General features: G+C 44.3%; 1 long non-coding RNA gene across 4 annotated transcripts in view; it reads left to right on the plus strand.

Annotated features, from left to right (window-relative positions):
* The window catches only part of LOC131820149 (uncharacterized), a 59,464-nt gene extending 42,196 nt beyond the window's left edge, over window positions 1-17,268 (plus strand). Inside the window, exons 6-9 of one of the 4 annotated variants that reach the window (XR_009349482.1) lie at window positions 3,022-3,079; window positions 10,689-10,747; window positions 10,840-10,906; window positions 16,936-17,268. This is a non-coding gene — a long non-coding RNA (uncharacterized LOC131820149). Of the gene's footprint in view, window positions 1-231; window positions 1,199-3,021; window positions 3,080-10,688; window positions 10,748-10,839; window positions 10,907-16,935 lie in introns of those variants that run through there. The other 3 variants (XR_009349481.1, XR_009349484.1, XR_009349483.1) reach the window with 3 other exon arrangements.
* Window positions 17,269-18,647: the final 1,379 nt, after the last annotated feature.

Below are 18,647 nucleotides of genomic sequence, written 5' to 3' on the forward strand. Positions count from 1 at the left end.
GTAAGTCAAGTGGGAATTGATCCCCTCACTGTGCCACAGGAGTCCCCCGTATGTTTCCCCCATAATCCTGAGGATCAGGATCCTGTGCCAAACAGATTAGGCAATGGGGTGGTCAGTGGAAAGGCACAAGACCCACAGTCTAGTCGTTGATGAAGTAAAACCATCTTCTGCTACAGCCCTACCTTCTCTCAGTATAGACTGTTTCCCTTCCCCCCTTTTCCCTCTCTACAGATTTCCTCAGGATAGATTTTCATTTCTAACCACACAAAGCCATGAGATTTTGTTTCTGTACCCATCTAATCACATGGAGCACATGCTCTGCATGTTTATGGGGAAAGGGAGCTGGTTTGGTCAGCCCACAGATGGCCATCCTCTTCTTGTGGGAATGCCAGTCCATCTCCCATTGTTCGAGTCCACAGCCAGGAAAATCATTCTTTCCATGGCCAGAGTCAGAGCCTCAAGCCCCCGAATCACAAGATTAGTCTTTTGACGAGCTGGGGAGCAACAACACTACGAGAAAGGCAAGTGTGCTGGTGAGGTGTTTGGCACTGGGAGAGAAGTGGAACACCAAATGCCCCCCCTCCACTTTTCTGTTTTTAATCAGCTGGTGGGCCCTGGGCTGCCATGGATGTCTACCTGAAAACCTTGAGGGCTCAGGAAGACACATGGTAACAGGGAGAGGAATGGCAGCTCGGAGTCAGGCAAGGCCACTCCCAATGCCTGAAACACAGTGACTCGGGAGGCTGCTAGGGAGCCATTCTTACATTTCCCTGGGGCCGCGGTCTCCCTCCTTTGCACCCACAACACAGAGGGTCAGCCCCAGGACTGTGCTTGAGGTGCATTGTCCCCCATAGACCTGTACATCAGCCCCAAGCACTGGGCCATCACCTAGTCCCTGGAACTTCAAGCACACAGGTCAGCTTGCCCTGCAGTTGCCAACCTCAGGGTTGTGACTAGTAAACTGTTGGAGACCAATGCAGGCCACATAGGTGACACCTCTCCCCCAGATACAGTCAATTCTCATTCATTCTCACCTTTTTGGCAAGGATGGGGTATTATTTTGGAAATGGATGGCGACCTCCATTTGAGAGAATAGAACATGAGCCAACACAACTTGCCAGTGATTGCCAGTTCCCTCCCAGATCGTCATTGTCACCCCTGAAGGCAGTGACTTAGCAAAGCAGTAGGTCAAGCTGACCCCATGTCTTCATTTAATGTGGGGACACCCTGTTTGTGATGCCACTTGTTTGAATCACCTTCTCCTCAGGTCCCTGATGAGGCCTGAGGAGACCTGCTCCAGATGTTTGGGGATCCCCTGACACCTGCTACATGTGATTAACAACAGTTTACTAGTCACATATACTCACACTTCAGGGGAGAGGATACCAAACACGGTGCAGGACTGCACAGAGATTGCACTTGGGAACAGAGAGAAGGAGCAGGGCCTTGGAAGGGCAGACTTGGTTGAAACAAGAGGGCAGGCAAGTCCTGGTTCCCACGGGAGGGTATGAGTTGCTTCCTTGAAAAATTCAGTGGACTTCTAGAGAACTGAACACTGCTCCCCAAAATCCAGTAGGCTCTATGTCTGGTCCCTGTGATGAAAAGGGTGTTTGGTTAAGAGACCTCCCCTGTGATAGGGAGAGGAGAACGTGCATGATGCCATTTGAGTCCCTCCTTGATCTTCAGGTGTCAAGATAGCCCTTATTACAGAATCTTAATTTCAGGACTTATGCCATAAGAGGGTACGACAAAGTAATTCTTACCTTATGTAAAGTAACTTGTATTCCTCTATGCTAGCAATGAATATGTGGGCTCCACAATCAAACACACATTCACAATTACTCGTACAAAGAAACTACTTCGGGATAAATCTAACAGTGCCTGTCCAGGCATCCCATGCTGAAAGCTATTTAGCACTGATACAGGAAGTCAAAGATATAAATAAATGGAGAAATGCACCATGCTCGTGATTTGGAAGACTAAGCATTGTAAAGATGTCAATTCTCCCCAGACTGATAGAGTTAATGCAGTTCCTATCAAAGTCCTGTCAGCTTTGTTTGTTTGTGTTGAAATAGTCAAAAATATTCCAAAATGTATGTGGAAGGACAAAGGAATTAGAGTAGTTTCAAAAACTATTTTGAAAATAATACTAATGTGTGAACACAGTCTACAGAGTTTCATAACTGAGTAGTTAAAATAAGGAAGGCTGTGTGCTATTTGCAGGACAGATACATGGGACCGAGCAGAACAGGGGCACCTGGGTGGCTCAGTGGGTTAAAGCCCCTGCCTTTGGCTCAGGTCATGATCTCAGAGTCCTGGAATGGAGCCCCACATTGGGCTCTCCCGTCAGCAGGGAGCCAGCTTCCTCCTCTCTCTCTGCCTGCCTCTCTGCCTACTTGTAATCTCTGTCTGTCGGGTAAATAAAAAAATCTTCCAAAAAAAAATTAAAAAAAAAAAAAAAGAACAGGGCAGAACAAAGAACCCAGGAATAGTCCCCACAAATAAGCCCAACTGTATTTTGAAAAGGGCACTAAAGCAACTCCAATGGGAGAAAACTGGGTTTGTACTCTTTACAGCCTTCTAAAGCTTGTGGAAGTCAGAGAGGCCAAACTCAGAAACAGCATCAGCAGAGAAGGATGATGGTGGTGTGACCCAGGCCCTACCAGATGGGAATGGGGAAGGAGAGAGATTGGGTGACCCGGGTTGTGTGGGCGGGGTCCAAAGAGCTATCTATTGATGCTTTCCAAAGGCCTAGGGAGATGGGAAACTGTCCAATCAGCATGTGGGCACAGGCGCCAATGACGGGGAGGGTTGTTAGGATAGCTGACGGGGGGGCGGGTCACCAAGATGCCTCTGCTGAGTGCGGGGCGACCAGCTCCCATTTTCCAGCTTTCTGTGAGCCTTGCTTCTTACCTGGCATCTCTGGATCCCTCTTCCTTGCCCCAGTGGGTGCAGAACCTCCAGACCCATGACCACTGGCCTGAGGATGCCCTTTTTCACCTCCTGTACTTCCTCTTCAAGGTCGACGCAGAGGATGACAGATTGAGTGGCCCCTGGGAAGATGCTTCTCTGTGCAGAGGTACCTGTGGGGCATGATGTCAGGACCCTATGTCCTTGGGGCTGGGGCCTTGCTGGTAGGCAGCCTGTGTCTCAGGAATACACTGGATTGCCAAAGGGTATCTGTCAGCTCCTGCGCCCCTCGTTTCGTATCTGTGAGGGGCCCAGAGCAGGGCTTCATTTATGGAGCTGCTAATTATCTCAAATGTGTTGTGAGAAAGGGAGAGTGGGAATGCAGCCTGAACCAGGCACATGGACTTTCGGCCTTCTTGGGGCTCAAGTCCTGCTAAAAACCCGATGTGAAGCGAGTGAGTTGTAGTTTTGATGGGGGAGAAGTTTCGGTTCTCCCTCTTGAATAGTCACATTCCACTAGGAGTTGTCAGGATCTCCACTGTGCACCTGAGATAGGGACAATTAGGGGTGTGTGTGTGTGTGTGTGTGTGTGTGTGTATGTGTAGGGGGAATGGCCTTTTGGATGGGTAGTGGGCCTTCAGTGACTGGAAAGCATGATCAGTAGGACTGACAGGATGTGTGAGGGACTCACCAACTGGTTGGAAAAGACAGGAAGGAAATAATGATCCATGAAATTCATCATTACTATTTTGCATTGAGTGCTGAAAAATACAGTGTGCATTAGAGTTTGTCCTTTACTGAGTAGTGTTTAAGCTGAGACCAGAAGGCTAAGAAATAAAAGGCGGATGTGGGAAGGTGTTCAGTGAGAGCAGGGAAGGCTGTGTACTGTTACAGGAACTGAGAGAATGTCCTTGAATCTCGGGCCACGTGGGGACTGTAGGGTGGGGAAAACCAAGGTTTGGGGTGAGGACTTGGACTTTTTGTAGGTTCTTGGAGACTAATCATAGTGATTTAAAACATGATGCCCAGGCCCAAGCTGATCCTAGCTCTGCCTCTTATGAGCCGTGTTACTCTACCATTGTAGGTCTCAGTTTCCTGAAGGAAAAAATGGGGGTGATAATAATCCCACTTCATAGATGATTGTAAAGATGAAATGATATTTAACGTTAATAAAACACTCAGAGCCATGTCTGACATGTAGTAGGTGTCGGTGGTTGATTCAAGAAATAAATAGGGGCACCTGGGGGACTCAGTGGGTTAAAGCTCTGCCTTTGTCTCAGGTCATGAACCCAGGGTCCTGGGATCCAGCTTCACATTGGGCTCTCTGCCAACAAGAGGCCGGATCCCAGGACCCTGAGATCAGGACCTGAGCTGATACCAAGAGTCGGATGCTTTGCCAAACTGAGCCACCCAGGCACCCTTACAGGGCCTGTTGCCTTAGGAAAATAAATTGCAAGGGTAAAGAAAGAGGAGGGAGAAAGTGAGGCCTGTAATTAAAAGAGGTTTGAGAGGCTTGTTAACCAATTGCAAGGTATGGGTCTTATCCTCACTCAGGATTTAACAAATACAGAGAGTCAAAATATTTATGACATAATCAGCTAAATTTCTTTTTTTCCCCAAGATTTTACTTATTTAGAGAGAGATCACAAGTAGGCAGGGGCAAGGCAGAGAGAGAGGAGGAAGCAGGTGCCCCGCTGTGCAGGGAGCCCAATGCGGGGCTCGATCCCAGGACCCTGGGATCATGACATGAGCCGAAGGCACAGGCTTTAACCCACTGAGCCACCTAGGCGCCCCAATCAGCTAAATTTGAACTGTGACTTGACATGTCATGATATTGCGAAATTATTTTGAAATGTTTAAAGAGTGAGGATAGTTTTGCGGGCATATCTATGTGTGTGTCCATCAAGGGCAATTTTGCTCCCTAGATGTTTGGCAAAGTCTAGGACACATTCGGTGGTCATAAGCACAAGTGAGGAAGAGGCTCTCTGCACCTCATGTATGGAGACCAGGGGTGCTGCTAAGCATCGTAGTATACTCAGGACAGCGCCCTCAGCAAATAATGATGGGGCCCACTATGTGGGTCATGCCAAGGTTGTGTAAGCCTGTTCTGGAGACAGGTGTTGACGTAGCCATGGGTTCAATGATAGGGTGAAGATAGTTGTTTCAAAATGTTATGGGGGCTGTGGGGATGGGCTGTGAACTGAGAATTATTTAAGTTATTGACAGGAGTTCCTTATACCAGTCTCTCTATTTGGATGTGTATATATGTATCTATCTGTATGTTTATATCGTGTGTGTGTGTATGTGTGTGTGTGTGTGTGTGTGTGTGTGTGCAGTATGTGTGTGTGCAGTATGTGTGTATATTATATGCAATTGTATATTTCCATAACAAAAGCTCACAAGCTTGCTAGGGGTGATGTAGAGTCTGTGTTCACGTGGAATCTGGTGCCAACACGTGGGGAGGGTGGACAAGCTGAGACGGGGGTTCGCAGGAGCGGCAGCAGTGGCGTCCTTAGAAGGCTTGGTCTGCAGTGGAATGTTGGTGGTGTCTGGCTGTCGAGCTTCCCTTTATCCCTCTTGTATTTTCATTTTTTTGTCTTGTTTTTTGGCCTTCCTAACAGCCTTCCAATAAATTCTTTTTCTGTTAAATTTAGTCAGAATCAGTTTCTGTGAAGCAAGAATTCTGACTTACACAAGAAAAGGGTGAAGCTGATGTATAGAGAAAAGGTGATCTGACAGACTGTGGGAGGAGAGAGAGGAATTAGGAGAAACAGATATATAAAAATATATGTGTCATTTATATATCTAACAACTAAAATTTACAGAGTGTATATATATATAGATATATATATAGATAGATAGATAGATATAGATAGATAGATATATCTATATCCACATACATATGTATATAATATTTGAGAGAAAGAGAATCTCATGGTTTCTGTTTTTCTTGTTCTTAACCTCTATCCCTCTCAAGACAACAGTTTAATTCTTGTCCAGGGATATTATGAGATAGCCCCATTTTTTTAACATAAGAAACTCTCCTTTCTACTTCAATAAATGCAAGTGGTTTTCTGTCACCTGCAACCCACGGAAGCTCAGCATAGTTTAGATTGTGATGTGCTCACCTAACCACGTCTTTGCTATACTTGCTTTTTCTCACTGCTGTGCAGAGGTTCCACAAATGTCTGTTTCATGGGCACACGATTGTCATTTGGCTTCAGACAAGGAATGAATGTGCTGTTCATGGCAGCAGAGGCACTCTGGTCTTCTTGGCCTTTCCAATAATCATTGTAAGTGGACACACTTATTGAGAGTTCATTCTGTCAATTGTGCCTGTCTTTCATAAGTTTTGCCAGTAAGCCTCAGTCTCTCTGAACACCCCTGACTGTAGGGTCCTCAGTCCTTGGGTTTGTGAGGCACAAGGAATGAATGAATCCAGCGGGGTCCCTTGAGTGACAGCCTGACGGCCTCTCCTGGTGGGTCCTATACCGACAGACAAAGGCCATTGCAACTTCATTGAGGAAGGTGGCATATAATGTGAAATAGTGTACAGGCAGGATAGCCTGGGTTTTCCGAGAACAGGCTTTGAGTCAAATAGCCTTAGACTATCACCCTATTTCTACCCTGTGCTCCTGTGCTTCCTTAGGCATGTTTTTTGACCTCTCTATCCTCGTTTTTCTTGTCTATAAAATGGACTGTTTTATGGATTAAATGAAAAAAATGTATACATATGTAAATTCACAGAGAAGATGGCATATGGGGAGCCATGTAGAAATGGTATTTTTATTATTACTCAACATTGTGGTTAATATTATCATAGGAAAGTTCTTCCGGTATAAAGAGCATGAAGCACGAGATGCTCCATTTGGCCCCTTCCAGGCCCTGTGGTTTCCATGATGCCACTTACTCATCAGCTTATTGATCTCATGCATGGGTGACCCCTTCTGGGCCAGCACATTAATTATGCTGCCTTGGTAGCTCCCAGGGGCCTGGTCTTGTGGGGAGGGTTTTTGTGTTGGAACTGTTGGGTACTGGCTACCTGAACTCCATCACCTTCTACCTGTGTGACACTCGGGACCTAATCACCCTGTGAGAGGAAAGCAATTCCGGCTGTTCCTTTGGATTGTTGATGATGATTAGATGGAATGGTACATATAAAAAGCCTGGAACATGTCAAGAAATGTTTGACCTCATTCGATTTTCTTACTCTTTTTTACTAGCTCCCAGAACAGCCCACTTCTACCCATTTCTGTTTCAGAGAGGTGCGGTGATTCTGCGAAGGCCATAGTGTTAGGCGAATAAGGTGAGGAAAAGACATTGCAGGTGTTGTGAAGAGCATGAGTAAAAACTGGGGAGTAAGAACCCGCTGTGAAGCTGCAGGTAACCGGGCGTGGCTGGAGAGCCAGATGTGGGTGAGGGAAGGGTGAGGGATGAGTTTAGGAAGGACTTTGGATGTTGTGCTGAAAGACAGTGGGTCCCTGAGGGACTTTTAAGTTGGAGTGACCTCGTTTAATTTGCATTGTCAGGGCATTCCAGAGGAGAGGTTGGAGGAGGAGCCAGTAGAGACAGAGTGACTCCAGAGGAGGAGGATCTTCTCTGAGGGATCATGGCAGCCAGTGCAGAGGGTTTGAAGCAGGAGTGAAAGGATCTGGGTCCTTAAGGAAGGCACAGCCCACTGGGGAAGAAGAGGCCTGCATGGGAGGGAAAATGATGTAGTACAGTGCCCAGCACAGATGCCAAGAGCATGTAGCCTGGAACTGCCGGTCACACAGGCCTATGGTGATGGGTTCCATATTCGCGGAGCAGTGCATTCAGATCAGATGGGATCAGAGCAATAGATTCTGCCAGTTCTGCTTTGGTCAGTAAAACTCAGGATTTAGCTTCCTAAAGTCCTGCTTTGTTAGGACTGCTCTCTCTTCTCAAGGGGTATATGTGTGTATTGGAATAAGGGACCAACGTCCTAGTTACAGAATCAGGAGAGAAACCTTATTTTTGTCTGTGAGATTCTACCTGCCTCCAGCCCTCAAATGAGAGTGCAGCAGTTTTTGTCATCAGGCAGATGTGATTCCAAGTTCACACCCTGCCACGTCACTGTATGACCTTGAGAAGAAAACCTCATTTCTGGGTCCTCGGTTTTCTTATATAGACAGTGGGAGTTATTATGCTGTCTTCTTCCTAGAGTTGCTGTAAAGATGAGATAGTGCATGTGTGTTTGTTATCTCAGAACATAGCGTGAAGTGCAAAATGGACATTAAGCATTGTTTCTTGCCTTGTCATTCGTGACCTTGTGCCCAGGTCAGATAGTTTGGGTTCCCATCCTGACATCAAGTCGTGAGAGCCATTTTGTTTCTATACAGATTTCAGTGACTACAAGAGAGTCTGAATACATGACCAAACAGACTTGAATTGTCCTCAGTAGTCCAGAGCCTCCAATTTCCAGGAATGGTTCAAGGATCCCCCTGGGGGCATAGCCCACATGGAACTCACTCAGAAGCTTTCTGGGACTTGGTGACCCTTCTCACTGTGATAATGGCACAGCTGAATTTCCCAGAAGGGATCATTAATCAGAGCAGCCACTGATCCCACAAAGGCAGAGCTGAGCTCTTTGCCAGGCATCTAGGACAAATAGGATTCTTGCTTATGATTCTTGGTTTCAGTCCACCAGGGAGAGAAGGAGAAGCAGACTCCCCCTTTCCATGGAGTAGGTCATGGTTCGATATAGACCATGGATTAGTTTTCAACTTCCCTTACCTCTAAACTCAGCACTTGCTTCCTTCTACCCTGTATACCCCCCAAATCAGAACAAATGCTGACCTGATGGGATATATGATGGGCCTGAGGAGGAGGAATGCCAAAAAGTAGAGCAAGGACATATCCCATATCTTCTTGCATATTCCCTGTATGTCCACTCCAGGTTTTTGATCCTGTGAATGAATAAGAAAAAGAAATAATAAATGGAACTTCATGAGTCTATGCTTTTCTTCACAGCATCCTTCCTTTCAAATAAAATCCAGAAACCATATGCAACCATGCCAAGTCATCTGTGTCACTCAAGTGTAGAGCCCGTCTCCTGCAGTGAAACATGCAGATCAAACGTGAATGCTTTTCTGTTGCTGTCTAAAGCTGCTTTCTACCAGGATGGCACTGCAGAGCTCATTGCTTCGAGGAAAGGACAAACATGGAAAAATTAGTCCTCAATTTCAGTTCACAAAAGGGAAACTGAAGATCTCTTGCATGCAGAATAGAACCAGGACCTATTGACTCTGCTGAAGAATTGATGATCTTGAGTATATCATTGACATTGGCCCCAGTTTTTTGTCTGTAAAATGGGGAGATGAAGTTAGATCAAGTGTCCCAGTAGGTATAGTCTTGGCTCTTGGCTTTCTGGGTTGGATAATACTGATTGTGGAAGCTGTTCTGTGCATCGCAGAATGTCTAGAAGCACCCCTGGCCTCGACTCAGTAGACGTCAATAGGATTTTCCTTACTGTGACCAACGGTGTCTCTAGACGTTGCCAGATATCCTTTGGATATAAAATCACCCTGGTTGAGAACCACTGAATTAGATCTGTTAGATGGTAAGCAATTTAAAATTTTCCAAGCTGGAGTGAGAGTCAGGGCTCTGCTAACTCCTGGTACCTAGCCCTGTGTGTGGCATTGTGGCAAGGATTCAGTACAAGCTGAACAAGTGAGATGAAATAGACAGGTCCTTCCAGTTCTAGGTCAGTTCTTTGGCAGCAAGAGAATCACTAGATGGTAACGATCTTATCACCCATGTGACTGCCTCTATTTGCGTACTGTTTAACATTCCTGGATAGAAGTAGACTAAAAATACCACCCGGTGCTATGAAACAAATAGGTCTGTCTGGAAGTTTAGCAACAAATAGTGACTATAATTATCAAGGAGTGTCCACTCAATTTCGACAGCAATCTCAGATCATGTCCCCTGAAAGATAACTCTGAATTTTATGAATATGACAAAAAATTTAGTTGAGAAAAATGAGTCCAGATCTTGGAATATCATGATCTGAACCAACGTCAGACACTTCTCCTGGTGAGCCACCCAGGTGCCCTCAGCCTGTTTTTTAAAATGGGATTTTACTGGAATACTGCCATACTCATTTGTTAACAGATTGTTTAGGGCTTCTTTGATAACACCAATGGCAAAGTGGAATCCTTGGGACAGAGAATCTTTAGCAAGTAAAGTCCAAAGTATTGACCATGTGGTCCCCTTATAAAGAAGCTTACTGGCCCCTCTTGTAGAGCACAAGTTTTCTCAGGGATGCCCTGTTGCACAGTAGGAAATATGCTTATATTTAATGAGCATGTGTTAGGTTGCGCCATATTAAATTGTCATCTTTGTAGGTCAAAATGGTCAGATATTGGTACTTATATATATGGTCCACATAATGTAACTTTCCAAGCATAGATACATGGAGTACAGTCTGTGCCCTTAAGGACACGCACATAGGTACACACATGCACACATGCTACTGCTGTCAGTGAATGTAGGAATCGTTATACTAGAGGCACAAACTCAGTATTTCAGGAGCACAGAGTAGCGTGTGCACGGTTCTTACCAGTAAGGGTGAGGGAAAGGGACTAGAAGCTTGAGAGGCCTCCAGAGAAGTGGCTGTGTTTCTGGCTGCTGTGCATTTGAGCTGCACGTCATGGCACCTGTAGGATTTGTATTGGGTCAAAAGAAGCGTTTTCTACAGGGGTGGGGGTGGGATTGACATTGAGCTATAAGAAACATGCTGTATTCTTTCGTTCAAGCACAATTGCCGTTCATCCTGGAAAACAGTTGCTTAGAATTAGAGGACATTAAAGATCGAGTGAGTATGACTCCCTAATTTTTAGATGAAGGTTGGAGGCAAAGGGATCGGTTCAAGGTCTCTCTGCTGTTGACCAGTTGTTTTATTGGCAGGACTAGAGCCTATGTCTTCTACGCCCCAACTCAAGGCGATGTCCATCAGGCCACTCGGAATGCCAAGGTAAGAGTCAGAGAAATCACCTACTAGGGACAGTGGTGGCAGCCAGGCCTGGGCTTGCATTCTGGCTCTGGTACTCACTGTCTCTGTTACTCATCACAGGGTTTGTGAGCCAGAATTGCCTCCTACACAGACGCCCTCAGAGTAGAGGTTTAGAAAGCTCAGAGTCTGAAACCAGACTCTCTGAGTTTCATCCCTGCACCACTATGTGCTAGCTATGTCACCCTGGGCACATTACTTAACTTATCTGGGCCAGTAATATAGTGATAGTACTACTACTTACCTCACTGAGCTATATAGGACTGAGTGATTTTAGGATTAAATGCAGGCATAAGGCACACAGAAAAATGCCTGGGACATGCTGAGTTCTATATGCTAATCTTATTAGAAGAAAAACAGTGGATTGGGACATCTCAGTGGCTCAGTTGGTTAATAAGTGTGTGCCTTTGGTGCAGGTCATGATCCCTGAGCCCTGGGATGCAGCCCTGCCATGGGCTCCTTGCTCAGCAGGGGGCCTGCTTCTCCCTCTACTACTGTTCTCTTTGCTTATGCTCTCTCATTCTCTCTCTGACAAATAAGTAAATAAATAATAAAATCTTTCAAAAAAGAAAAAAAACAGTGTAACCTAGGACTGTTCTAAGAACCAAGGAGAGTAATTTAGGGGAAGCCTTTTTCCATACTTGTAGAACAATACAAGTAGAAATGTATTTTTGTTCTCTTTGTGAATTGAAAGACTAGCATCCTGGAGATTGATGGTGATGATTTTCATTTCTTACAGCCTTACTATTTGCCAGGCGCGTGACTTCTGTTAGTTAAGCGTCACAAGATCCAGAGATGGTTCTTAGTTTTGGCTGACAGTTGGGATTGCATAGCAGAGTGTAGGAGGACAGAGTGGTGTAGACTCTGGGGCCAGGCTGCCTGGGTCTGAATCCTTGCTCAGCCTCTTACTGGCTGTGTGAACCCAGCTGTGTTGCTTACACCCTGAGCCTTGGGTTTCTAGTCTATAAATGAGAATGATGAATATAGTGGTTTTGAGGATTAAAGGAGATAATTTTGTGAAGTGCTTAGGACAGTGTTTGATGTATACTATTTGTTTAAGGAAGAATGAAATCGAGAAGCAGACTCCTTGCTGAGCAGGGAGATGGATACAGGGCTCAGTCTCAGGACTCTGAGATCATGATGTGAGTTAAAGGCAGATGCTTAACTGACTGAGCCGCCCAGGTACGCCTGTCATCACCATTTTCACTATTACTGTAGGTAGAGTGCTGTGGACATTCAATATATTCTGGGGATTAACTCTGTTGATATTATTGATATCACTAGTAGAGCACAGGGCCTGTACACAGTAGGCACTCAGCACACAGGGAATCATATTCTAGAGCCAGGCTGCTCAGATTCCCATTCCGGCTCCACCACTTTAGAGCTTTGTGATCAGGCAACTTATTTAATCTCCTTATACTTGTTTCTGTCTCTGTAAAAGAGGGTCTCAAAGTCCTAAATTAATGGGGTTGCTGTGAGCAGGATGTAAGCCAGCCCATGCGCGCACGCGCCTACACACACACACACACGTGAGGCCACACTGCCCTCTGCTGCCCACACCATGTAAATGCACATGTACATCCTCTGGGCCTCCTTCCACCCTAGGTCCAAGGCATCCCTGTACCTGCCTTAATGCGCACAGACAGACACAAGGACGGGCCTCTGTGTCCTCCTTACCTCCCTTCAAGTCGGGTCCGGGCTGCTCCCCACAGCTGATTCAGCCACCTCAGGATGTTCGCTCAGGGCATTCTCCCCCCTCCATGGGCCCGATGCGGTTCCTGCAGGATCGATGGCTCTTGCTTGGTTTCTGAGCAGCTGCCCAGGCCAGGAGACCCAGGCCCTCAGGGCTCCGGTTTTGAAGACTCCCATCTACCTCTGGCCTGCCGGAAAACTGTCGCAGGGAGACAGATACCTGGGACCTCATTCTGTCATGGGCCCCAGACATGAAGAATGCACACTCCATGATGAGGAATACAACACTCGCACGCTCACCAGAGTTTCTCACCTCACTGCCTCTGCTCAGGGAGGTGGGTGAATATTTAACCCTCCCCAAGCTCTAGGTCTTGACTCTAGCAGTTTCCCTTGGCCTGAAACATAATGGAACTCTCAACCTTTAACTTAAATATTGATGCAAATTCTGCATACTTTTCCCATTTGATTAGCATGTTTCCATCTGAACCCTGCATTTAGCCCATCCATGTCTGAGCCTTTCAGGGACACCTACGGTGTCAATCCGCACTATTGGTCAGAGGGAGGGTCTTGCCACACTTGCCAGCCAGTCCTGGAAAGTGGTTGCAGGACCACGTGAGGGTTCACGTGGTTTAGAGCAGAATGCTGGACACCAAGACCGCTGCTCTCATCCAGAAAAGAGGATGCCTGACACACCATTAGAATTTTCATAGGAATTGCACTGAATCTATAGATTGTTTTGGGTAGTATGGGCATTTCAATCATGGTAATTCTTCCAACCCATGAGCATGGAGTATGTTTCCATTTGTTTGCATCTTCTTCGATTTCTTTCAGCAGTTTCTGGTAGTTTTCAGTATACAGGTCTTTGCCTCCTTGATTAATTAGACTCTAGGTATTTTTTTTGATCCATTTATAAATGGGATTGCTTTCTTACTTTATCTTTCTTATAGTTCATTTGCCTTTACCACTAACTGGTCTCAAGTTTTACCTTTGTCTCTCTTGCCATCAGTAACCATTATTCTGACTTCTAAAACCATAGATCAATTTTGCCTTCTCACTTATACAAATGGAGTCATACAGTCTGTGCATCTTTGTGTCTCACTTCTCTTCAAATAATGCCTGTGAGATTTATACATGTCATTGTCTGTACCAATAGTTCATTCTTCATCATTTTGTAGAATCCCATTCTTTGAACATACCTAAAATGTACTTCACTCTACTTTTGGTGAGAGAATGGAATTGTTTCCAATCTGGGATAACATGAATAAAGTTGCTATACATATTATAGTACATGTCTGTTGCTGAATACTTGCAGAGATTTTATGATTGATATATATCCAGGAGTAGAGATGCGGAATCGTAAGGTGTACATAGTTTAAGTTTGATTACGTTATTACCACACAGTTTTTTAATGCCTAACATATACTCCTACCACAGTGGAAGCTGAATAAAATTGAATAAAAGTTCCAATTGCATAATTATGCTGAGCAAAATAAGTCAGAGAACAACAAATATCGTATGATTTCACTCATGGGAAATCATTGATGAGCACTGGCTTTTGTACTGTGTGCTGAATTACTAAATCCTGCACTTGAAACTAATATTATACTTTATGTTAACTAACCAGAATTTAAAATAAAATTTAATTAATTAAAAAGTTCCATTCGCTCCATACCCTCAACAACACTTGTTATTATGAATCTTTCAAACTTCAGTTATCCCTATAAGCATGCAGCATTATTTCATCAGAGTTTTCGTATAATTTTAAGGGCCATGTAGTAGTTCCTTCTGTCAAGATGATAAAGTTTTTTAGTTTACTAATCTTTAATTGTTGGAAGCTTGTTTTTGTTTTCTTTTTAATTCTTTACAAAACACCTGGATGATCATTCTTTAATATAAAATTTTTCTGTGCCAATATCAGAAATGAAAAGAGAGTTATCACTACATAGGCAACTGGGTGGCTCAGTGGGTTGAAGCCTCTGCCTTCGGCTCGGGTCATGATCCCAGGGTCCTGGGATTGAGCCCTGCATTGAACTCTCTGCTCAGCGGGGAGCCTGCTTTCTCCACTCTCTCTCATCCTGCCTCTCTGCCTACTTGTGATCTCTGCCTGTCAAATAAATAAATAAATTTTTTTTAAAAAAAGAGTTATCACTACATATCTTGCACTTAAAAAACTTAGGGGCGCCTGGGTGGCTCAGTTGATTGTTTGCCTCCGCAGTTTTGGCTTAGGTCATGGTCTCACCGTCATGGAATCGGGCCCCAAGTTGGGCTCTGTGCTCAGGAAGGAACCTGCTTGAGATTCTCTCTCTCCCTCTACGCCTGTACCAATCTCTCACAATCTCTCTCTAACATACATAAATCAATCTTCTTTAAAAAAAAAAAAAGATAACAAGACAATACTATGAGCAGTTTTATGTCAACAGATTCAACAATGTAGACGAAATGGAAAGATGCCTTGAAAAATATACCTTAGTGGTGCCTGCGTGGCCCAGTCGGTTAATCCTCTGCCATTCGCTTTGGTCATGATTTCAGGGTCCTGGAATTGAGCCCAGATTGGGCTCCCTGCTTCCCCCTCCTCTGCCTGCCTGTCGACTTGTGATCTCTCTCTCTGTATCAAATAAGTAAAATCTTTAAAAAATATATATAACACCACAAAATAAAACAAAAATCTGAATGATTCAATATCTATACTAATAATTGAAATAATTATTAACAACTTTACCAGAAAGAAAGTCCTAGATCCAAGTAGTTTTACTGGCAAATCCTATCAAACATTTATGGAAGAAATAACACCAAAATTAAAAAACCCTTTCAGACAGTAAAGGAGCAAGTAACACTGGGTGTTATGACGTTTTAAGCCTTTGCCAATGTGAAAAGTGAAATCACTTTAATCTTATTTGTCCTTTCATTACTAATAAGATTGGATATTCTTTTAAAGATTTTTGTTTGTTTTTTCAGAGAGAGACAGTGAGAGCGGGAACACAAGCAGGGGCAGTGGGAAAGGGAGAAGCAGGCTTCCCACTGAGCAAGGAGCCTGATATGGGGTGTGATCTAGCCATGACCTGACCCAAATGGAGATGCTTAACAACTGAACCACCCAGGCACCCCAAAATGTTTCTTTTTTTAAAAGGAAATGTATTTATTTGAGAGAGAGAGAGAGAGAGAGAAAGATACCACAAGTAGGCAGAGGGGCTGGCAGAGAGAGAGCAGGGGAAGCAGGCACCCTGTTGAGCAAAGAGCCTGATGTGGGTCTCGATCCCAGGACTCTGAGATCATGACCCAAGCTGAAGGCAGAGGCTTAACCCACTGAGCCACCCATGTGCCCCAGATTGAAATTTTTTGTATATTTGCTGTCCTTTTCCCATTTTAAAATCTTTGAGAGAGGGAGAGAGAACAAGAGAGAGAGAACGCGAGTTCGGAGGGGAAGGCAGAGGAAGAGAAAGAGTCAGAGAAGAGAGAATCTCAAGCAGGTTCCCCACTGCATGGGGAGCCTGGCACTGACATGGGGCTCAGTCTGACAACTTAAAGTTCATGACCTGAGCCAAAATCCTTCAAGAGTTGGACCCCTAACTGAGTGAGACTGAGCAGAGGGTGGTGTGCTCAATATGAAAGTAAAAGTCTTCAGTTCACAGTCCCTCTACCTCCACGCTATGGTCTAAAATACCTGCTTTTCATTAGAGCACTTTTGACCTAAGTTATCATTCAAAGACTGCAACTGTGGAGAGACGGATCATGAATTCAGTCACTTCTCATTTACTAGATTTTCAGTAGTGCACTAAGGCACAAGGAGACAAGGTAGTTTGGTTTTGATGGAGAAAGGAGACAGGTCGTGAAAAACCAGAATATAAAAACGATAAAACACAGCCCTGAAGGAGGCCCCATGCAGCCTGATAAGTGGAGTTAAAGAAGCAAAACAAGCCCTCTGGCAAAATACTTCATTACACACCAGGGCCTGTACCATATTTATCTGGGGGATAATCTGTTCAGGGAATCAGAAATGTAATAAGACAAAGAAAAGTGCAGGATTATAATTCTTCTTGGAGAGACTGAGAGTGTGTGGCTGGAAGTAATTTGGGATATTGTCTAAGAAACCCATAAAGGACACATGAGTCAAAGGACACATGAGTCAAAGGAGGAAGTTGCTAACCACCTACCTGAGCAAAGAAGATAAGACCAACTGCAGGGCTTTGCTTCTGACTGAGAAGGGCATGTGAGTTTAGGGCCAGAAGTGCTTTGCTTGGCACTCTAGGGATGAGGCTGCACACTGTCGCCTCTATCTTTCTTTTTCATCCTTCCCCACGCAGCAAACAGCTTTTCCTCCAAACAGATGTTGAACAAGTGTCTAAAGGATGTTGGTTAAATTTTCGTTATGAAGAATATCAGGGTCCATGAAGGGCTGCCCATCTCAGTCTCACCCTGGCTGCAGGAAGGTGGAGAGAAGAGAAGTGGGGAGATGCTGCACTTTTCCTGGTACTCACATGAATCCTCAAGCTCTCCAGCTTGCTCCCTCCTCCCTTCCTGACAAAACAAAGAGATAAAGAAGAAAAGGGTAAAAGTCGGAGGATGTATTTGGTTATAAAATACCAGAACTCTTTTCCCCTGCCTATAATGTAAGGGTGATAGAGCTCCGACATCTCCAATCCCCCATTCCAAAATTGGAGAAGCTCTGAAAAATAAAACTGCTTCTCTTATCTCATTTGATGCAAAACCTGACCTATCAGGAAGTGAAACTCTCTGAGGTCTTTATCCTAGTCAGTAGACATATTCATATATTTCAATGCAGAAATATTTACTGGTATGATTTCAAGATGCAGCTCCATCGTTTTATGTACCATATCACCTTTATAAAAGCTGAGAAACAGTGAAATCTAAAACACGTTAGCCCTATGCTTTTCAGGTAAGAAATAATATTGAAAGATATTTCAGAAGCGATAAGTGAGAGAATGTTCACAAAGCACCCAGAACATGCCTGACACCCAAGAAACAGGAATTTCATTTCCTTCTGCCCATGTTTGGCTTGTTTGGAGAGGGAGCCCTTCTTCAGAAATTAGCTCCAGGCTGGATAACGGGGATCAGATATTACCAATGAGGTACAGAGTGAAAATATTTGCAACTTCTACAACAGAGATCTAATATCTCTAACATATCCAGAACTCTTAAAGAAGAAAAAGACCAAACTTGGCAGGAAAATAGGAAAACTACACGAATAGATAGTTTACAGGAAATGATAAGCAAATGTTCCTTAAACATTTAAAAAAAAAAAAAAACCCACAGAGGGTTACAAAAGGGAAGGGATGGGGTGAAAGGGTAATTGCGTGATCGGTCCTGAGGAGGGCAGCTGTGGAGATAAACACTGGGTGTTACATACAACTAATGAATCTTTGAACACTACATCAGAAACTAATGATGTAGTATATGTTGGTTAATGGGACATAATAACAACAATGATGATAATAATAATAATAATAAATAAGCCACCCTTGGGAGACTTCTTGTTTTCTGCTCTCTTCAACCCAGGTCCCTGTTCCCTCTTCTGGGTGCTCTCTCCTTCGTTTCAAACTCCTGTCCGAGAACCACGAGTTGAATAGAAAGCAAAGCAGGACCAAACTGCAACAACAATCAAATACACAACCAGAGTAGGAGGTTCCAGCCCTCTCTCAGCAACTCAGCACAGTCTACAGAGCATCCATAAAATACAGATCTTGATGGCAAACCATATGAATCCCACAGCTGTCTCCATACATCTGTCCACATCCACTGTGGAGGACACGTTGATTTTAGGCACAGAAACCATTAGAAAAATGTTCCCGATTTACTTTGGCCATAAGGGAAATTTCAATATGTTTCAGAGGCATGAAATCACACAGAGCATGTTGTGGTAACATAATGTGCTAGAAATCACTGATAAAAAACTAACCAGAAATTCCCATATGTTTAGACATAGAGAAGTACCTCTAACAATAAAATAGGAGTAAAGAAATAGAAAAGAAAAAGAGCTACATTGGAACCAAATGAT

Source organism: Mustela lutreola, chromosome 17, assembly GCF_030435805.1.
Source record: "Mustela lutreola isolate mMusLut2 chromosome 17, mMusLut2.pri, whole genome shotgun sequence".
Lineage (NCBI taxonomy): Eukaryota > Metazoa > Chordata > Mammalia > Carnivora > Mustelidae > Mustela > Mustela lutreola.